This window comes from Lygodium microphyllum, chromosome 7 (genome assembly GCF_053477565.2).
Source record: "Lygodium microphyllum isolate KBCC chromosome 7, Lygodium_microphyllum_v1.1.10, whole genome shotgun sequence".
NCBI classification, from domain to species: Eukaryota; Viridiplantae; Streptophyta; class Polypodiopsida; order Schizaeales; family Lygodiaceae; genus Lygodium; species Lygodium microphyllum.
The window spans coordinates 92,581,810-92,604,650 of record NC_141141.1 but is presented as its reverse complement, the minus strand read 5'-3'; positions in this window follow the sequence as shown (position 1 = coordinate 92,604,650).

Genomic DNA, 22,841 nt, shown 5'->3' with positions numbered 1-22,841 from the left:
GGTCAACAAGAGCTTCTGGTTGTGCTGCCTTCTCCCCTGAAATTCCCACAACTTCCTCCCCTTGTTCAGCAGTAAGTGTCGGAATGCCTAAGAAGTCTCCAATCAAAGGCAAGTCACCACTAAGGGTTTGGATTGTCTCAAATCACAGATGTTTCTCCATCTGAAAGGCTCCTAGACTTTCTTCTTTAGAATGGCATGGAGTTATCTTATTACGGAACTGCAAAGGATATTTTCAACCCTGACTAGGATATTGACCATGTATTGAACTCATGTAAAAAGTTTTTCTTGGAGGAGTTTGCTGAGTTTGAAAGTCTTGCATTTCTAGTGGTTGAAAAGGATGCAAAAGAATATGTTCACATACCTATTGGGAGCTCACCTTCAGAGAAGTACTCGTTTTCAAGAAAGTGTACATATCATTCTCTTGACCGGTTTTGTACCTCAGATTTGTTTTGTTCTACTCATTCTAGGAAATGCAGACTTATGTCCAAAACAACTGCATTCATTGTGTTTTCTCTTGCAAAATATCCTGTGAAATTTTATGAGAAACAATTAGAAGGTCCAAAATGTTCCATCTTTTGCCTTTTGGATGAGGTAGCAAATGACAAGGATGCAGAGGAATGTTTGGACTTTGAGCAAGAAGCAAATATTGCTTGCAAACTAGATGTTGCCAATTCAAAGCTGAGACCATTATTGAAGAAAACCATGCAAATGCAGATCTTGTTTCTGACTCTTCTTTTTCTACTGTTGCTTCACTTCCAACTTTCCCTATCAAGGACAAAGAATACATACTGCTAGCAGACATTCAAAGGCTCTTCAATCTTAGGGAGGATTATTGTTTAGCCATCATTGCAGAGGCTTCTGATGCTGCAAATGGCATTGTTGACGTCGAAAAGCTGGACATTGAAATTACAGACGACAAGTTTATTGAAGCAGGGGATGCCCTTTCTCTTTGTTTTTGTAAGGCAAAGAATGTTGAGGAAGAGTATGGGATTATTGAAGAGGAATTCCACGGCCTTCAAGACCAAAGGCTCCTGAGAGCTAGCTTTGTACTTTCCTTTCTTGAATTCTCAAGTTGAAGTATTCATTCTTTGAAGTTGTCGTCGAAAAATACTATGAATTCTCAAGTTGAAGTATTCATTCTTTGAAGCTGTCATCGAAAAAACCAATTGAATAGCTCCTCAAGAGCATTGCTTTTTGTGACTCCACCTCCATGTCTTGTGCTTCGAAAAAAACTTGTACATGCTTGATAGTGAGATTTTGTGTTAAATACATTGTATTCAAAACTAGATTTTCTTTTTGTCTTTTCATATGGCATAGATGCTTCAATATGAATGTATTCCCCGAAAACTTGTGGAATCTTACGATTCATGGCAGTCCTTGCAACCGATACTCCTAGGGCTCGAGGTAACCCAAATGCAGTTATTCTATTACATTTTAGATTTTTAAACCATAATCTTGAGATAGCCCGATAACCTTTTCGACTAATGCCCACAATATCACATGTCTCTACAATTTTGTTTGGTTTTACTATGTCATTTAAGTCCTTCACTAATTCTTTGAGAGTTAGGCCTCTCAAATCCATATTTTGAGGTGACCTAAGAATCCTCAAAATAACATTCTTATTCATGGTCTCTTTTAAAAAACTAATTCTCTTCTCACTCTCTCGAATATTTATACCCGACATGTTGGAGACATATTTTTTTGCAAGATTCAATCTTCTTTTCTTTGCTCTCTCACACAAGCTAGTTATATTTTTTAATGGTCTCATTCTCTCTCTTAATCCTATTGGAGTTTTCTTTAAATGTGCTAACTTGTCTTGTGATGACTTATCAACATTTTCCAAAACGTCAATCTTATTTGTAAGCTCAGAAATGCTTATCTGTGCAATAAATAATGCTTTTCTCATTTCATTCATTTGAGCCATGTATGTGTAAGATGCAGAGTATAAGCTTTTACAATACCCAAGCATCCCATTATAACCTTCCCCAACATATCTCACGTAGTCATGAATATTCAAAAAATTAGGAGGTTTACCTGTTGAAGGATCCTTTGGATAAATATTTCCATCTACCCACAAATCTATATGTTTCTTTCCTTGAGTTCGCAATCTGTTGGCCTCCATCTCATCTATTAGTACTCGACGATGTATACTTCTCCAAGATGAATAAATTGGTTCTAGTTGGATGGTAAGTTTGTATTTGCATGTGCTCGCATTTGTATCACTTGCAGAGGTGTTGCTAAACATTTTAGTAGATCAATGATCGCTGTGATAAGAAAGTGAGCACAAAGAAGAGAATGGCGAAAGAGAATGGCGAAACAGAATGGAAAAAGAGCGTGTGAAAAGAAGACACAGGAGTAGACAAATCGCGATATAGGTGGACATTTCTCGAAAATACAAATTCTCCCAAGTTCCAAGACAAAAAACGGCCGAAAAGGTGACACTAACATAAATTAAATTTGAGGGACAATTAATGGCTCAGCTCTTTGATGAATTCAATATTCTCTCATTAATCACATTTGAGCAACCAAATTTGGCGTTTTCATTCTTCCAAAATCTCAACTAATTAGCAACTTAATCATTTTCTTACAAGTGCCTTTTTTGAAGTGTTTTTGGCCCTAATGAATCAAGAACATAACAAGTTGGAAGAAGCCTTATTTTCTATCTCAAGGCCCTTACAACAGCACATCACAAATATGAAAATCCACAAGACCCTTGACAAAGTTTTATTCAAGGTCAATCCTCAAAGAAGAGTCCTCAAGCTCTAAGTACATGATAATGACATCATGGATATGAAGTTGAGCTAGCTCCTTACAATGGTAGAGGAGCATGTGACTTGGGATTGCAACAAGGAATACAAATGGCCCAATTCATCCTATTTGGAAGAGCTTAATCGTAATAGCATAGAGGCAAAACATTTGTCTTTCAAAAAGCCTCAACATGAGAAGGAGTAGAGAGAGATGTAATTGTAAGTTATAAGGAACTCCATGTGTTATGTAGTGATGAAGTTGACTCCAAATCAAGGACTTGAAGAGGGATAAGGAGGTTCATGAAAGATGATGCGTTATCACATGTGAGAAAGCTTGAAGTTCATATAGCAAGTATAGTCCATGGCCATGCAAACTCACCACCTTCTTGAGAGTTTGTAGTCTTCGTGGTTGACTATTGGACAATGGAGTGACTGCAGCAACTAACGATAGTTTGACGCTCATCACAAGGAACTTTGGACACTTTCCCATATGGCAAAAAAAGAGAAATTTTCTAGATACTTATCAAAGTATCTAAAAAAATTCTAAACTAGTAAAAGTGGAACACTTTACAAGTTAGCAATATGGTAAAATATTCCCATATAGAAATTCCAAAAATATCTAGTTGTTGGTATAGTAAAATTTTCCTATATAAGAAAAATAGTAGAACCAATAATATAATAAAATTTCATATATTATATGATAAAAGTTAATTATACTTTACTACATGTTACCAATTAAAAATTAATTAGTAAAATTGAGTTTATATTTTTAAGACAACTAAATAGCATAAATATGAAGTCCTAAATAGTGGCTCCAAGAATACAACAACATGAGATCCATCAAGTTTTCACAACATCAAAACATGTTACTAAATCCATGCATAAAACATGGATCAACACTCCAATATTTCATGAGATCCAAACAACCAATACACCCAATCAAGATCGCTATTTACTTAAGATCCCCAAAGGGAAAAACTACATGAACCAACCAATAGAGGGCATGTTAAGGAAAGTTTTCATCCACCCCTCCAAAATTTTGTGGGTAGCTAAGCCCCTCTTGGTCAAGGGAGAGAGGGAAAATATTGATTCTATGTGGACTACAAGCTACTCAATGAAGTGACAATCAAGGATGTGCATCCTCTACCTATGATAGATGATCTCTTTGATCAACTTGGGTAGCCAACATATCTTACATTCATTGGCATGGCTTCCACCTATTGGTAAATACCTTTAAAGCCCTTTGGATTAGATGATGCCATTTGAATTAACTTTGAGCACTTTCCAATGCATAGGCAATATAATTTTCCATTACTTACTCAAAAAGAAAGTCTTAAGTATTTACCTTTATGCCAGATTCACACCAAGACTTGTAGTGAGCATCTTTATGTGCTTTGGGGAGTTCTCCATCATCTTTAAGAAAATAATTTGTCAATACAAATAAAAATTTATAAGTAGACCAAAACATCATCAAATTTTATTGGCTATATAAATTTTAATACATGAGTCTAAATAGATCCAAAAAAGCACTAGCAATCCAAGAGTATCCCATGCATGTCAGTTAAGCAAATACAAGAATTTCTTCGATTGGTTGTTGTAGTGCCACTACTCATGTCACCACCATCACAAACCCTTTAAAGACCTTTCTAAAGAAAGGAAACAAATATAAATTGAGAGAAGAGTGACACACAACATTTGTAAAAGAGTGGGGATAGATGGGTATGGGATGGGTTTAGCACAGGAATACTTGATTACACTGATGGGGTATTTAAGGTGTTGAGAGACCAAATTAGGGCATCAATTATCAATAGTAAAGTCCCTTTTATCCTCTTCCATGGCTTCCCTTCTCTTTCTCTCCCTTTTCTTGTCTTTCTCTCTCTTTTTCTCCCTTTTTCTCCCTCTTTCTTTGTTCCCTCTTGTAGTCTCTCCCTTCTCTCCTTCTCTCTCCTAGGTCTCCTTCATTACAGTTGGTATTAGAGCTTCAATCTTTGGTCCCTTCTTCCTTCTCTTTCCTCATATCTAGTTACATTTTACAAAAAACAAAAACCTAGTTCAGATAGGTATAGCAGAGACAGGAGCTGTAAGGGAGCAGTGATGGAGTACCATAGGATATTGGCAGCCTTTCTTGGAGATCTCACAAGAGCCATGGCCAAGTTGGAGGTACTCAGATCAAATTTTGTAGCTTGTCACTAACTTTGAGGTAAAATTTTAGGGGTTTTGGGTGAAGAAAACTCATAGGACTAGGAGAGAGTTTTGGCTGTAGTGTTGGGGGTAAAGGTGCTTGTGCCTAGCTGTCATATATTAGTTACACTGACAGTACCCACATACCTACACAACTACATATTGCAGGTGGCATGTGTCCTTCATCACTGTCACTTCATTCTTTATTATTTCAATGATATTTGAATAAAGGGAAGGCCGGTCACACATTGTGATTGTTGCACTTTCCACATTGTGTGTGTCTCTCTCTCTCTTGCTCTTGCTTCTTTCACCATAGCTCTTACTTCAACTCCCTGCTTCCACTTCAGGGAGGCACACTCCATTCAATTGGTATCAGGGCAAGATTTCAAAGCTTGACCTGACCTTCTCCACCTTCTCTCAGCTAGCATTCAAATATCTACAACAGAGGTTTCATGGCAACCATGGCTTCAATCCAATACACTATGTGTACCCTTCCCACTCCCAAACTTGTTTGGCATTGCTTTAGGCCATTGTTGAGGCTACTTTGAAGCCTTCTTGAGCATCCCTATGACCAGCCATCTTCGCAACAGCTCAATGTGTTCTCAAGTTGTTGGTGCCTAATCATTGGATAGTACAAGAGAATTCTACAATTGCTTTGGTTGACATTTGTGCTACTCCAACTTTTTGTCTTCACTCAAAGGCTTGTTTGGAGTCCACATTGGCCCTCCCTTGTGCCCTCCCTACTCTTGAGCATATGCTATGACCTACTTCAGTCAGCATGAGCTAAGAAATTTGTCCCTACTATTCAATTGATCCTCCTAGTTATAAATTGCAGCTCGTGCTCATCACTTATAGTTTGTGAAACCTTTAAGCATTGGTCAGTACTCTTGGGCATTGAGTCTTGGGCTTCTGGCATAATATGTATTAACTTTGAACTCATGTACTTTAATACGTTGTTGTCTTCACTCAAATGTTTGTTTGGAGTCCACATTGGCCCTCCCTTGTGCCCTCCGTACTCTTCAACATATGCTATGACCTGCTTCAATCAGCGTGAGCTAAGAAATTTGTGCATGTTGCTCAACTGATCCTCCTGGTTATAAATTGTAACTCTTGCTCATCACTTATAGTTTGTGAAACCTTTAAGCATTGGTTAGTACTCTTGGGCATTGAGCCTTGGGCTTCTGGCATTATATGTATTAACTTTGAGATCTTGTACTTCAATACTGTTGTATACAACAATTACCTTGTTGAAACCTATCACGAGCAATCACTTCTCCATGTTTGGAGCTCATATAATGATGCCATTGCCTCCCATATATAGTTTCCTTGATGATATGATGTTATGGTAAATTTTTGCATGCTTTTAGGACTAATCAAAGCCCACATTTGGGTCAATCTTACACAAATATCATTGCTGAAAGCAGGGCAGCATACTAGTTACTCACAAGGACAACCACCACTAATTCATGTCGCAAGCTTCATTGATGCTTATTGTGGACATGGCTATGATGTTGGATGTTATGATAAGGCTTGGATATGCTTTTAGCTTCATGTTGGGTTGACATATGTCAATTTATACAGAGATTTCTACTACTAGTCATCACTTACTTGGGCAATTCTATGTATTGAAGCACTTATGCCATTTGGGGATTACATTGGATGCCATTGCTACCACACGTTTGACTATGCTATGGCCAAAATTTGAGCTTCATATTTGGGCTACATTTGCATTTTTGGAGCTAGAATACATTGCCTTGGATGTCATGGGGACTGCTACTTCTTGCATGGGTTATGCTTTAATGCTACATTGGTTCACACCTACGAGCTTGAGGTTACCTTGAGGTCTATGATCCTATCACATGCTACATGATCTTGGATGTATGGATGCCTTCCCCATGATGTTTTGAGATTTTTTTGCTTGTCTAGCATCATTCAACTTTTGTTCTAGTAGGAGACACTACCTGACACATGGATATTACACTTGGATAGAAGAGTGATCTGAGTTGACACTTATCTCGGCCTTACAACGACCTCTATGAGGTCTTATTAGTTATTCTTGGCTTCTTATTGAGCTTCTATTACCCTGCTCATCAGTCTCTGTTGTGCCTTTAGCAAGCCCCCTACCTTAATTTGCTTGAGAATAAAGTGGATGACTTTTTTGGCTCGTTTAGGCTACTCTTGTATTCTTAAATCCTAAAATTGTTCAGGATGAGGTGGACTTTCAGGCTTTGGAACATCTTGTGACGAGGTGCATGAACTTGAAAAGCTTGAAACTAAACAATTATGCATAATTGGAACAGTTGTAGGAGTTTATTTGTAGAGCTCTCCAGTTATCACCTCATTCTCAAATGTTGATTCCAGATTACGTTTCTGAGTTAGCTATTTTGGATTGTAAAAAACAGTTAATGCCCTTCCATTTCTATTGTTTACCATATAAATGAGTTGAGTAGGGGTTTCAAGACTAGCCTCTAGATTCTGATTTTCTGACTTGACTTTTCCATCAGTGACATTTCTGGATGGTTCTGACCTACAATCTAATTCATCATCTAAAAGATACACTACCATACCATCATCAGTCATTTGATTCTGAGATTCAATCACTGTTGATTGCTATCAGGCATCTCTTTGATCATCAGGCTCATCTCCAATGCCTACAATAGGCCTAAGCTAGTAACTCTTTGAAGTGGCATCATCCTCTAGACAGTCCTTTTCATCAAAAAATAATGTGTGCACAGTTTTCCAAAACCTTTTTTGCCAAAGTAACCAAACATCTTAACTTATTTTTAAACAATATTTAAACTTAAATGGAAAGGAAAACAGAAAGGGCCAATGAAACAACATACCTCCCCAAAGCTTTTGGACTCAAACAAGAAGTCCCACTAGGCTGGGAGTCTAGAGAGTTCTGTAGTGAATGATGATCCTTGACTGATGTCCCACCAGGCTCACACACTGAACTTGAATTCAGGAGTTATACTACTTACAAGCCAAGGTCCAGTAGTAACAACTTCTATCATATTTCCAAGTCAGTTGGTATACTCAAGGTACAACTTTATTCATTCAAGAAATGAGCATAATAGCAACATGCTAGGTCATAATTCAAATGCAAAAATAGTATCAATGAGATGCATTTGCAAGTAGTGATTTCACATCAGTTTCTTGATTTGAACATGCATACCCATCATGACAAATGTGAGGAGATTCAATGGAAAGCATTCCAAACCTAAAATTTAAAAGTACTGGTGTAAACTAGTTTGATTTATCTCTGCATTATGAGTCACCCTAGAATTATTGCAATTCATGTAGAAGTTTCAAATCAAGCACTTTTTTGTAAAAGGAAATTGCATGCCTAGGTGTACTCGTTGATGAAGCCCCTCCTCTATAAAGCATTGTCACTGATGCTACTATTATGATATGAACCTGCATGTGCATATAGACCTACAATTTTACTATTATTGCTGCACTGAACTTTCAATCTTCCCTAGGACATGGCATGATCTCTCTTACTCCTTACCGCATCATCCATACTTATAATTTCTACTTTGGCAATCTAGTCCTTCACTATTAATGTTGTCTACATATCTACAGGTCACACAACCACCTTATCCAACCCATATGCAGTCATAAGAGATCCAAAACGTAGCAAACTAAGTTATGCTTTGCTCACCATACACTGTACAACTCTTGATGTATCACTTTCACTAGGATACTTCTTCTCAACTCCTCTTAAACCTATGGCAGATTGGGACAGCCTTTTGCTTGTGCTTGAAGTCTCCAATCCTGTTGCACACTCTACACACTTCTCCATCTTCAGTCGATTGAAATAGACCAGACCAAGAAAGAATATCGAAGCATCCCACTTAAGCCTTCAGTCCTATTGCACACTCTACACACTCATCATCTTCAATCAGTTGAAATAGACCAGACCAAGAAAGAATATCGAAGTGTCCTTATACCAAATACATTTGTTTTACTGCACTAGTTAGGGGTATCACACCTGATCTAAAGAAGATTGCCAACATAGTGAACTCCAACTTTCCAGCATGAATATCTGCTATCCATAGACAATTTCTTTAATGATAAACAAGTTCACAATATAGTTTTCTCCCCCACAAGATATCACTTGCTTTGGGAATGACAATTCTAGTGTAGCTAAGCTCAAAGCACACCCAACTAGACCCAGAAAATTCCAGCATTCCAACATGAAGACCTACCCTAAAGAAACATTTATTTTAATGATAAACAAGTGTAGAATATAGTTTTCTCCTCAAAAGTTGCCACCTACTTTAGAAATGACAGTTTTGGTATAGCTAAGCTCAAAGCACACCTAACTAGACCCAAAAATATTCATTGGTTTACTATATTATAGCTCTGCTTGTCCTTGCTCCTACATCCATCATGTGATAGATGATAGCCCACTGCATTGAACAAATCGGTTCTTCTTTTTGACTCCCAAGATAGAACATCAAATTGAAAGTCCTTGATCTTAGACCAACTACTAGTTGCATTGGTAAGACATCTACACCTTGACTCTTTAATCAATTAGATTTGCCAAGTAGTGGCTATTATCAGCCAATATTCATTTGTGTCCTCCACCAAATCATGTTCCCTTGATGCACCCAAAACTTTATCTCTCTGGACTATGGCATAGGTGGTGACCTGAAATCGCATACAAAAAGATGATGGTGATTGGATTAACCCTATCAACTCTGTGTACTTTGGGTGCTTAACAGCCCACACAGTGAACAAGTTGGTACCTTGTTATATCGTGGATTCGATTATAGATCCATTCAACCTTGCTACTTCATTTTCTTCGAAAAGAACAACCCACTCTCATCCACCACAGCCTCATGGAGCTCTCTCAAGAAGAAATAGAGGCCCCTCTTTAAAAAAAAGAGATGTTCCCCAAAGGAAAATACATGGTTCTCAGCTCTTTCTCCTCCCCTTACTTCAGTAGTGGACTTGCTTGTTGCTGTCATCATAAAACTAACAAGAACCCACAAACTATCATAGGGTTAAATGAGGAATCTACGCCTAGGCTATCTGCATATAAGTAGGACCATGCAATAGATTGGCTGTTTGATGCATTGGATGTTGATTGAGAAAACATACCTCCAAAAAAATTTATTTCTTGTGGAAAATTGAAGCAGATATGAGAACCTAGAATCTGCCTACAATCATCACCAATGCACGTCGAGTTTCCAAGGCTCCATTTCCATTAGTGCATAAAACTTTGCAGCATCCATTTTCTCCTCAACCTAAAGTTATAAGATTGAAATGATCTGGATTGGCATGCATCGTCCAAGAGATGATGCAACATAACTAGACTAAAAACTGTTATTGCTTCTCTGTTCTCTATGTTTTTGTTTTTGTGTGTTTCTCTCTTTGACGTATTCTCATCAATTTAATTAAAATTTTACCTTTGATAATGATAATGATAATGATAATTCTAAGTTGGAGCAAGTTTCAGCTCCTAACAAGCCAACAAGGGTATGAATGGACTTGGAACAGTGCTACAATGTCACTTGGACGTACTACGTTAAGTACATAAAGAACCAAAGATAACTTGTGAACCCATGTCAAGGAGCCCTAGGTTAGTTGACTAAGGTGGGTGTATGTGTTTCAATTAATCAGAGGATCGATTCCTCCCAATTGTTGCGTGGCTCTACGACACTTACTTTCCCTGGGTAGAACACATTAGGAATGTCTTCTAGATACAATGGTTGAATCCTTTTCCCAACTTATGAAGATTTCTTGTTTGAATTAGTGTGTCCATTTTCACATTGTATCTACATAATGGATGGGTGTTTTTAAAGCTATGGTTGATATGGTTGTAGTAATTAAGGCATGATTTTATAATGTGGGTTACAACAAGGCTAAAGATCTATGGTGAGAATCTACTCCTAATTGCAAACTTGGACATGCCAATATAAACATAGTCTTGGTTCTACACCTTATATGCTTTGGATGAGAAACCATCAATTGTTGTAGTGTTTTAATTGCTTAGTCAAAGGGTTGAAATTTTTGGGGCATCCTATTGATCTTAGTAGAAGAAAACATACTCTTTAATTAAGGATGAAGTTGCTCGCCTTTGACTACCATAGTGATCATAAGCTTCCAATGAGCTCTAATTTTATTGTACAAGTTCTTAAAATTCCAGGATAGTATGTTATATAATCTAGCTACCTAAAAAACATTAGGATCTTCTAATAAGCATACAAATGAAGCCAAAAGTATTTGCCAACAATTTTTTCTCAAAGTGATGGGTTCACAAGTTTTATTTGTAATCCATTGCCATATGGATTTTTTTTGTGAAACATCGCCTAAAGACCCTCGAGGGCACCATATATATATATATATATATATATATATATATATAGAGAGAGAGAGAGAGAGAGAGAGTGTGTGTGTGTGTGTGTGGTACTAAACGTGTAGGGAGAGGGGGAGGGTAATAAAAGCACCCAAGTGGTGCCACATTGGCAATTGAATAGAAAGTGCTATTTTTCTAAGATTTTTCAATAGATTTTTATGTTTGGGAGGCATCTGATGAATGACACATAGACATGGGTTTTCCTTTGGTATCATCTTCAATTTAAAGTGGTATACATATATCCAAGACTCTAATGAAGGGAAAATATATGATGCACTTTTTTCACAAATATTTTAGGTTGTTTAGATGCATTTTTCTTGGTTATGGAAATGTAAGTGAGATGAGCTATCACCTATGGGATCTGTAAGCTCGCAAGGTTATATACAACCATGATGTCATTTTCCATGAGGAAAAGATGCATAAGCAACCTGTGTAGGTGGTTAAGGTACGTAGGGTGATCTTTCAAGAGGAGTCTCCTGCTACCATGTAGCCAGCTAGACAACCTACAACAGCTAATGCTGAAGTGGCCCAGGCCCCATTTATTGTTGTGTACTAGATTTTCCAGAACTGTCAAGAATGTGAAAAATAAAATATTTTCCAAAATGTACACCTAGGCTACCTACTCTAAAAAACAATTGTCACTCCTCCTATTGCAATTGCTCTAAAAAATAGTAGGCAAGGTGCCTACTTTGAGATTTTATGCTCTAAACATCTACTCATCATCACACCCATGTTGCCTGCTCTAATTGTTTGTCCTCCTACTACACCTACTCTAAAAACAGTAGGTAGACTGTCTACTCTGAACTACTCTAAGGATTCCTTTTCTTTTTGTGCTCTACTCATTCAAATCTATCTTAAACATAAGTATTGGGCTACAGCTCCTCCTATTGTTAGGATACTTGTTCTAGTACCAATTGGAGCTCTATTGTCTCCACTGTTGCATGGTTTAAGTTGAAGTATCTTCTCCTAATCAAGTCACTATGGGGGAAAATATGATTCAGAAACCCATTGGTGTAGCAACCCATGAGAATGCCACATCTCAAGATTTCATACCTATCAACTAAGTTTTAGCAAATTCACAAGTGAGGCTTGGTGGATCACAAATAAGGACTCTAATTCTTGTGATAAGATGGAGCTCAACAATCAAGACATTGTATGTACCACCTAGCTTGATCATGATTGTTTCATCTAGGGAAGGCTCTCATAGCATAATAGGGATAATAAGGATAACATCACAAAACCACATGGCTTGATAATGGTCATCTTACGCAAGGAAGCTATCATGTATGAATAGGATTATGTCCTTGCATGACCAAGATTATGGTCCTCATTTTTGTTCAGAGTTTTTTATGTCTAAAAGAATGTTCAACTAAAAGCAATGAAGCTGAAGTTGGAAATCAAGGGAATTCATGTGCAACTACATCACTATTGCAAGATAAGAGCCCAAATCAATTTCCAGCTACCTACTCTGAAAACACTAAGCAAGCTGCCTGCTTTGAACTACTATGACACCTAGGTAGGCATCCATTATCTTATAGCTAGGTTGATCAATGTCATTAAGTATTTCTCTTGTTTTTGTACATTTTAGTAGTTTTTTTTTTCACCTTCAAGCCTATTGAAAGCTATGTTTAGACCCTAGAGTTTGTGCAAAACACCTAGCCGCTTTGGAACATTGCCAATCGGAGTGTTGCTCAAATTGGTAAGATAGAATATATGCATTGGAATGACTTCAAATAATTGGTCGGTATTTAGGTACATGACCACCACCACAATACACTCCCAAGTTGAGTCTAATATGCTTCTTGACATGAGATTCTAGAGCATAGCTGCTACTTAAGATGGATGCCTATTGAAACCCAAAACAACTTACTTGTACCAAGCTACTCAAGAGGATTACCACACAACCTATTTGTACCAAGCTTCTAAAGAGGATAGGCTAAGGAGTGTACTAGATAGCCTGCATGAACCAAGCTCAGAGGACTATGCCAGGGGACTATGTTCAAAGGACTATGCAATGGGGGGTAAGTCTCTTCCTAATGATCCAAAATTGTACACATGCTTTAGTCATTTGCTAGAATTTCTTCAAACTATTTTGATAGAAAAAGATATAGATAATTGCATGTTAGGCTTTATATTTGAAGCATAATCACTATGTAAAGGGTGTCATTAAAGTTTTTGGTTGTTATCTTTAACATAACAAAAAAAAATTAGGTGTGTCTGCCTATAGGTGGTCTGGATCCTGGCATTGACCATCCCTCGCTCATTGTTGGCCATTACCTTGGTTACAATGCGGAAAAAAAGAGTTCTACTTCACTTCTAGTGTCTTATATGATAATCTAGGCTATGGATCTTCAGCCTTCATTAATCTCATTGGATTCATGATGCCAAAATTAGGCATTTCCTGTGTATGCAATGGGTCACTGTTGCATGTTACTTGACTCATAGCATAGAGAATGTATAAGATAATCAAATAAATAAGGTCTGATGCTAGAAATATTCAAATCACCCAAATTCTTTAGAATCAAACAACTACAAAGCTAGATAATAGGGAAAGATAAAGAGATAACTTTGATGTAGAAATCCAAAGTATGGAATCAAACATCACTTACAATCTCTAATTAGATACACTTGATCTTTTAGGAGTGCCACAAAAACTTGAAACCAAAGTTCCAGAATTGCCCTTGTGTTGTAGCTTTTAGAGAAACAAGTGTTTTAGAATTGCTCTCATGTTGTGCCTTAAATTCTGTAATGCAATACGAATGATTGATTACAGCTTGTTGATAATCAGAGTATTGCCACGAAAAGTGCCCTTCAATGCTTGATTACAAAACTTGTACTGAGCAACTAATGACTACAACATAGGCATGCATCCCAGGCAATCGGGGGGTGTGGTGAACAAGGATGAGATTGTGTGCATGCAAGAAGATGGACTTGGTTGTGCACAGGAGAATGGAAGATGAGATTGTGTGAATGTGAGAAGCTGGTGAGACTTGGTCGTGCACAAGAGAATGGACCTTTCTTGAATCAAATAAAATTTTCTATTTTCTTAAATCTTGGAGGAACGTTTAGCTCCCATTTAAGAAAATGGCTAATTTTATTTGCATATTTCTTTTTCTTCTCTTACATTGCTCAAGTTTTAATGACCTTTTACATGTGTCTTACTACCTACGCCCAATGGGCATCCTAAGTACCTAATCCCTTGCTCCAATTTTTCTACTAGGATGCCTGGCTCCCTTAGCAACTTTATTGACTCATTCAATCCTAGGTAAACAAGCTTGCTTTTTCTCGCATTAGTCACAACCCTAGATAGCTCTAGAAAACTTTCATACACTTTCATCAAATACATCTACTAGTTGCTTCTCTACTAGCAAAATATTGGTGAGTTATTGTTGGCAAAGAATTGGGAGACCAAGTGTTTTCTTAATGGTATAGGAAGCCTCTTGCTTACTCCATGTTGCACCTTCAAATCCAAATTCCTAAGCAAAGGGTTGGTGATTATGGTGGCAAAGAGTAATGTGGCAATGGGACACCCTTTTGCATCGACCTCTTTACCTCAAATGGGCCTAAGTATAGACCATTTACAAATATTAACACACAACCTTCTTTGAAGTCTATCCTAATCTTTGCCATACATCTTGGTAATCTCAGTGATGATAGCTATGGATCTCATCTAGTTCTACATTGGATTAGACATTGGATTGTTGGTTTTGTTTCCAAGCATCCTTCAACTATAGGTTGAATCCCTCCCTTTCCAGAAAGAAGCTGTTGAAAGGGAGGGGCTTCCATTTCTTTCTCCTATTAAATACATCCTTATTGGATGGACTTCGTAGGCACCTCACATTCCAAGAGATCATAGTGAGCCAACTAATTTCTTTGTTCGAACCTCCATAATCCAAAATAGCAAAATAGCCTTGTCAACAAAACATTTGCAAGAAGCTTTTAAAGGGAAAGTTTTTATTTCTTACCTCCATTAGACATCAAAGAATTTGGTGGTTGAATTTATTTCTTTCAATCGTGCTTCAACTTTGGCATCTCTAGGATCACAAGATTGATAAGTAGGTTACTCCTTAGGTTCCTCATTCTAAGGCTTGTTTGTTTCCTTGAATTTACCCTTCTCAACCTATGCTTTTTTCTTTTTTCTTCTACTGAAGTTCTTTCTTATCTTCACTATTTTCTCCTTGGTTTCTTCTTACCTCAATTCCTTTTTGGGCATTCCTTTGCAATGCACTCATCTTCTTAACATCAACCAACAACTCAATCCCATTAGGATAAAAAAGCTAGATCATCTCAAGGATCTTCTTCCTCTTATCCCAAAGTACGAGAGGCCACTTGCTCCACTAGTTGATATTATTGTAAGAACATAGAGTGCTCTACCTAGCACTTCTACTAACACATTAACTTCTCCATCTAGCAAAGTAGGAAGTCCATGAAAACTAGCCCATATTGGGCATTCAATTTGCAAGACCTCCTCAGGAATAAAATCAACATGCCATGGAAGCATGTAAATAAGGCTCACTCTAAGCCAAACAACTGAACCCAAAACCCAATCTCTTTTTGCTTTAGATGAAAGCAATGACAATGTTAGCATAATCCATCTCCATCCCATTGCCTTGCTTCTATTGCTTTATGTTTGTGCCATGTGTTCCATCATCTCTTACTCCTTGTTCACCCCCCTGATTATGCTACATGCATGAAAGGGGGAGCATATGCCACATGTTGGTAGGAAATGTTGCTTTTTTAATGAACTTAATATAGCTACCCTAGTTAATAGACCATGTGCCATGACTGTCCATTAAGAGCTCCCCTCTTCAAGTTTCCACATACTCAAGAGGTTCTATGTCTTTCATTTAAGGAAAAGGCTATTACAATTTGAACCGTTTCTATTTTACTAATGGATGGATATGCTCGTAGTTTGTAAGGGGCTCAAATAACTTTTGATAACTATTTGTGCTTGTATGGATGCTAGATATATGCCACACTTCGGGGGAATTTGAGGGGAATTTCAAGATTTAGAGCCATGGCATTGAGTTGAATTGAATGAGATTCTCCTTTGTTTTAATGTGACAAGGAAATATTTTCATATTGTTAAAAATGATATTTTATTTGTGGATGTGTAAACTATTTGTGATATGTGAGTAAGAATTAAAAGTTATCAAAATGCACAAATGTATCTTACAGCACATGTACATTTTGGATGCATACAAACATACCCATTATAAGTGTGTATCAACATTGTCTTATTTGAGATTGACTACATGGTTGATGGTTAGGCATATCAATTGTGATGTATATTACTTAACATAACTATATAAGCATGACTATGTTAGATGTTATACGAAAATTTGTTCTAATTTACTGTGCATGCACATTATCCTAAGATCTATAGCTTTATAATGTTATCCAATAAACATGGCTATGTTAGGTGATATATAGAAATTCTCCTTACTTCCTTCCGTTTTCGTTCCACTCAGGCTGTCATGGTCATAATATGCATGGCGATCAGCCTCCTTCTCCTGGGAAAATCCTCAGACTTCTACTTCCAGTCAATAGAAAGGTTGATGCCGCAATAATGCTTCTCTCCTCGAACCTCCCGTTAGCTTTTAATTAAAAGGACGTGCCGCCTGAGTTAGCCTTAGCACGCACTTGCTTATTCAAAGATTCAACTTCACACTTGCTAAGGAAATTTGAATGTGTAGAAATTAAGAAATTTCACCAAATATTACAAACACTTTGCATGCGTGCGCGCACACATGTGATCTCATAACAATGGAATGCAAATCTGCACTATTATTTGATAACAAAACTTTGATTGAATTGGGATATTTCAAGTGTGAAAAATGCAACATATACTAGCCATGGGAGAAGATAGGAGTCCTAAGGTATAGCCCCATATACCTTAAAGTCTTCCCTTGGGACATTGGTAATCATAGCCATGGGAGAAGCTAGGATTTTGCTTGTCAAAATAGAGTATATAATTGGGAGAAGCCCAGAGTCTTAAGGTATAGACCCATATTGCTCAAAGTCTTCCCTTGTGACTTATTGATAGTCATAGGAAATGCTAATAAAATGTAAAATTACATTATTCTCATAACAAACAATAGATCTATTAACATGAGAATTAGGAATAAAAATTGTCTCACTAATAATTTGGGCTTCTAGCACTTTTCTCTGGAACTTCTACACAATTGCACAAACACATAGCTAGTAGATTAAGGTTCCTTGAGATTATAACATGGGTGTCTCACTTTTACATGACAATGAGAACATTCTTTGTTCATCTTTTGCATTGCAAGACACTACCCTTTTCACATTCATCCACCTCTATAGAATAGAGCAACCACATCAAGAATGCCACTATCAAATATGTCAACATTGAAATTATGATTGCATACCTTTATATTTGTGGATGTGACATTGAAACTAATGAATTTAAAAAACAATGGGCATAAAGTCAAAATTTCTATATATAGATCATTGGCTATCCTAAATTCTAGCTTATTTCTAGTCTATAAATAAACCTAGCCTAGCTTAGCCCTAGAGCTAGTGTAACATTGCATGAGCCTAGCACACACTTTTGTATAAATAGATTGAGGCTAAAATTAGGGCTTATTTCTTGTTTTTCGTGTGAAGGTGACTTTGTAAAAGAAGAAAGAAGTGATTCTGTAAGGGCATCTTAAGGGATAAATGCAAGAACAAGTAAGAATCCCTAGTCATGTGCTTAGTCTAACCTGTGGCCTAAGCCTATATATGCCTAGCTTAACCTCTATAGGTTTAGGCTTAGGCCAAGTTAGACTAAGCATATGCTAGGCTTAGTCTAGGCTAGACTTGGGCTTCAAGTAGGGCTAGTGCTAGGCTAGACTAGGTTTATGCATAGATTTTCTACCCATAAGCTAGAGTTAGGCTTGGGGTATATGCTAGGTTAGACTAAGCATATGCTCAACTTAAGCTAAGCATAATTGTAAGCTCTAGAGCTCATGCTTAGGTTAGACTAAGTGAATAAGCTACAGCCCATGATTAGGTTAGACTAAGCTAGAGCCCATGATTAAACTAAGCTTAAGCTAAGTGTAACCATATGCTAGGTCTATACCTAGAGTAGACACAAGATATGCATGCGTATAGGCTACTCTAGGCTACATATTGGCAAGATGTGCATAGGCTAGCTTAGCCTATGGCTTACACATAGGGTAAGCATAATCTAAGCTAGGCAAGCATAGGATACCAATGCCTAGCCTAGATGATGCCAATTGCTAGGTAGGCTAGGCTATGCTCAAGATTTACAAACACCACTAACAACTCAAACCCAAACTTAGAAATGTATGTTCGCCTTGTGGCATTACGAGGAATATGTTTATTTCTAGTATTTTGCAAGCTTGCAATTGATTAGATGTATGTTCATCTTCATACATAGATGGAGCAACAATTGATTCTACACATTATTGTGGGAAAAATAGTGTTTGCATTGCGATCTCATATGTGGTTGGAAAGCTTATGCAAATGATAATAGAGGATGACACCCATGAACTAACAACTTGGATTTGGAGAGTAGATTGGCTTAACTATGCAACATTTGTACCTCTTCACATGGACATCCCCATGCTCCTCCATGGCATATGCTTCCTTGAAAGTTAGCTCCATGTGCACCATCAAAGAATCAATCTTCGTAATGACCCATTCCTAGCATGTCCTTGCTTAGTATATATCTTAGAGTAGATATATTAGTGCACAAGGCACTTTACTTTTAGTGTTCTCTTTTTTGTAATTCAAACCAAATTATATCTTTAAAATGTATATGCATGTCCACCTATGACCTATGAATAGATAAAGAGCATGTTGGGCAATCTTCTTGCTATGTCATATTGAAATTACAAATTTTGTTATTACATTGCATAATATTGTATAATGTCTTGTTTAATATGATGCAAGTTATGACATTTATATGTTGATCTGATTTGTTATGTTACATTTCTTATACTAACTAGTGGTAGAGAATATGTGAGTGGGTGTGAAAGAGAGGTGGTGGCAACAATGGTAGCAATGATGGTGGTGGTGATGGTGGAGGAGGAGGAGAAAAAGAAGATGGTGGGTGGTGGCGATGGTGGTGATGGTTGTAATGGTTGCAGCAAAGGGGTGCAATAAGATTATGTGGAACAAAAATTAGGGGTTTCCAAAAATCTCGCTCTAAAGGCTTATTCCTTGCCCTTTGCTGATAGAGACTCCAAATGTGGATAATATAATCAGGATATCAAAATTTTTGCATTCAACATTATTAAGACAAGTGAACCAGGTGTGACCTTTTTCTCCCAAGCATAGTCTAAAAGCTTGTGCACATTGGGCAATGTTCTAGAGTTTTTTAGCCTCGCAAACCTACTCAAATTGCTCAAGGAAGCTATAAGGATAATCTCTTGCCTTGTATTTCTCAATTTTTTTTGTGACTATTGGGACTTTAGTTCGGTTGTTGGGCACAATTCCTAATTGGGCTAGGATAGAGGCAACTAATGTTGTGCTACTTTGCTCAGTGGTGGCTAAATTGTCTAGTAAAACCACTTGGTTTAAAGTTCAGCTAGAGTGAGCTCAACTCGAGCGCTCTTTCTATATTTGCATTGGCTCCTAGTCCAATATGCCCTACAAATGTCAAGATGCATTGAACATGGGCCTCTTTTCTCTGCCTACTATTGACTCTTTGTGCTTGTGTAAACCTCACAACCTGCTGCAATAGATCCTTCCCCAACCTTCTCTCTTCCTCTGATTTGGTTATCATCTCATACACTGGTCCACCCACATCTACCCTCATGCTAACATGATCATCTCTCTTCTTTTGCAACTAAGTTTTGATGATGCCAATGAGATCAAGTAGAGCAGTGGGAGACCCAAACAAAGATAGCTTTCTTTACTACTAGGATTTACAGGTCACAATGACAGGTGTGTCAATCAATTAGGGTTGGGATGCATGTCACCAAGGTAGCCCTTGTTGGCTCTAGCAAGATGTGTTTGACACTCCTCTCTCTCTCTCTCTCTCTCTCTCTCTCTCTCTCTCTCTCTCTCTCTCTCTCTCTCTCTCTCTCTCTCTCTCTCTCTCTCTCTCTCTCTCTCTCTCTCTCTCTCTCTCTCTCTCTCTCTCTAATTATTTTAATAATATTCTTTACTCTTTATGTGTTTTCCTTTCCTCACAATATGGTAGTTTGCGAGGCCAATCATATAGTTTTGTGGTCTCAATTTCCTCACTTGGTGTTTCTCGATTTATCCCAATTTCCCTTATTGTTCCTTTTTTATTCAATTATACGTTCATTTTTTACATCAAGAAATTATTTCCACTTAGTGTGAATGTTAATGCATATTGCACAACCAAGCTTTCCATTTTTCTCAAACAATGTGAGTGGACACAAGTACTCTTTGTAATACAATAGAATGTTCACACGTTCCTATCAATTTTCATGAAATTCAAACACAAATACCATAACTTAGAGGCAACTGATGTTATCCTTAGGGACTTAATTCCAAGCTTCAATGGCTTGCTAAGACAAAGAGTGGAGGATGCAAATTCATGATTTACTTGTGTTATTGATGGTCCTTATGTGAGTTGCAAGACCTCATTGTGCCCTAGACCAAAGGAGGATTCTCTATTCTTGAGCTTCACACTAAGGTTAGTGTTGTGACACTAGTATCATTATACTCCTAATGAGGTCATACTAAGATGTTAGGTGAGTGATCTTGCTTACGGCAAAACCAAGTTGGAGTTGACATAATGGGCCTAACCTTGATTGGGTCTAGTATGGCTAATTGATACCACCTATTAAGTTTCGACATTGGGTCAGACCAATTGACTCCTTGTCCCAACTTGTAAGTCAATCATGGTGATTAAGAAGGCTAGTTGCTTGAAATGAAGGATTTAAATGAGGGGGCCAATGCCAATTTGATGGTAACTCAAGATATTAGAACCAATTGCATACAAAATTTTAATTTGTCACAATGTATTCTTGATAAGATCAAGTTACTAAGGTCTATAGCTAGATGACCAAGCATAGAGCCAAATTGGCCTATTGATCTATCATGATCCCAAACGGGCCTATTCAATGGAGAATTCAGTTTAGATTGTGCAATTTGGTTATGGCTTAGGCCTGCATGGCCTGATTGTGGTGCCCAATAGCCTTAATAAGCCTCCAATGAAGGTATTACGACCTTAATTGGCATCATTAGGTGGTGCATTAGCTTTGAAGCTTGATTTGAAGCACTTATGGCCTATTACCAGCTCTGGGGGTCCTCGGGTCTAATGCGAAAAGGATTTATTTGAGGAAAGTGTAGGCTACCTAAGTTGAGATCTGGTTAATGAGATCCATGTGCCTCAAGGCATGGGCACAATGGTTGGGGTAATCACTCGTGGGTCCAATGTCCTTGTAAAGGGACCACTTTGTGGTCTATATGCGGGTTCTTTTCTTGAAAATGGCCCATGCGGCCAAAACAAAGTGATCAAAAGCCTCATTAGGCATTATGGAAGGCAACTAAATCAAATGAATATATTGAGGGTTTCATGGTCAAATTAGACAACATACCGCTAACAAGTTGGCCAACTCGAAAATATTAGGGGCCCTAGAAGGCCTTAGTATATGCCTCATGGCCAATTCACTCAATAGCGCATGAAAAGGGTCAAGTGAGCATTAAAGGGATAAGGCTAAAGCCTATAAAATTTTTATTAAAAATCAAGATAAGGGCTAAGCCTAAGGCTTTTAAGCTTTTTATGGAGAAACAAGTCATCCAAATTTTCATGCCATGGTTGACCAATCATTAACATTTGTTCGATTCGCTTCATCATTTCGTCCAATTAACATTGTCTGACTTTTCAACTCTTAAAACTTGTCTAATTTTTCCTTTTCTAATAAACATGAGCATACACGTCGCTTTGGTAGCCCTCCCAACATGAGCATGTGTAGCCGAACTGGATGGACCATACTAAACTCACTACACATGTTGCCAAGAAAGTGAGGATCTAGAGCACTACCATTGCTGGCATAATTTTGTGCTTCTAGAATCGGGAAAGCCCATAGCATGCACAGAGCGAAGGTGTTGCCATTGAGATCCACAAATTTTGAGTCATAAAATGGGATGGTGAATTGTCCTTGTCATAATCAAGCCTTTTACTCTTCTCTATGCACTACCAATCCAATTCCTCGTCTCCTTCGCCTACCTTTGGCAAATATCGATCCTCTTCTTCTCATCTCTCTCATCTTGTGTCTTCCGGCTAGTAGCACTTCCAATACCCCTTCTCCCCAAAAACAAAAAAGCAAGAGCAAAACACAAAGTCAGAGCCACCCTTAAGAGTCAAAAGTAGACCAAAAGCAAAACTACAAAGCAATTATTCAAACACAAAATCCACACCAAGACACACACAAATTTCCCTCAAACCCCCTACTTATAGACCCCTTACTTGTCTGTCAACAATAGTAGAGATTAATAAGTAATAATTGTATATATTTTTTAATTTTTAAAGCCTTTAAACCTTGAGCTTTAACACATCTACCTTCTTACAACACTTTGACTCTACCTACATTCCA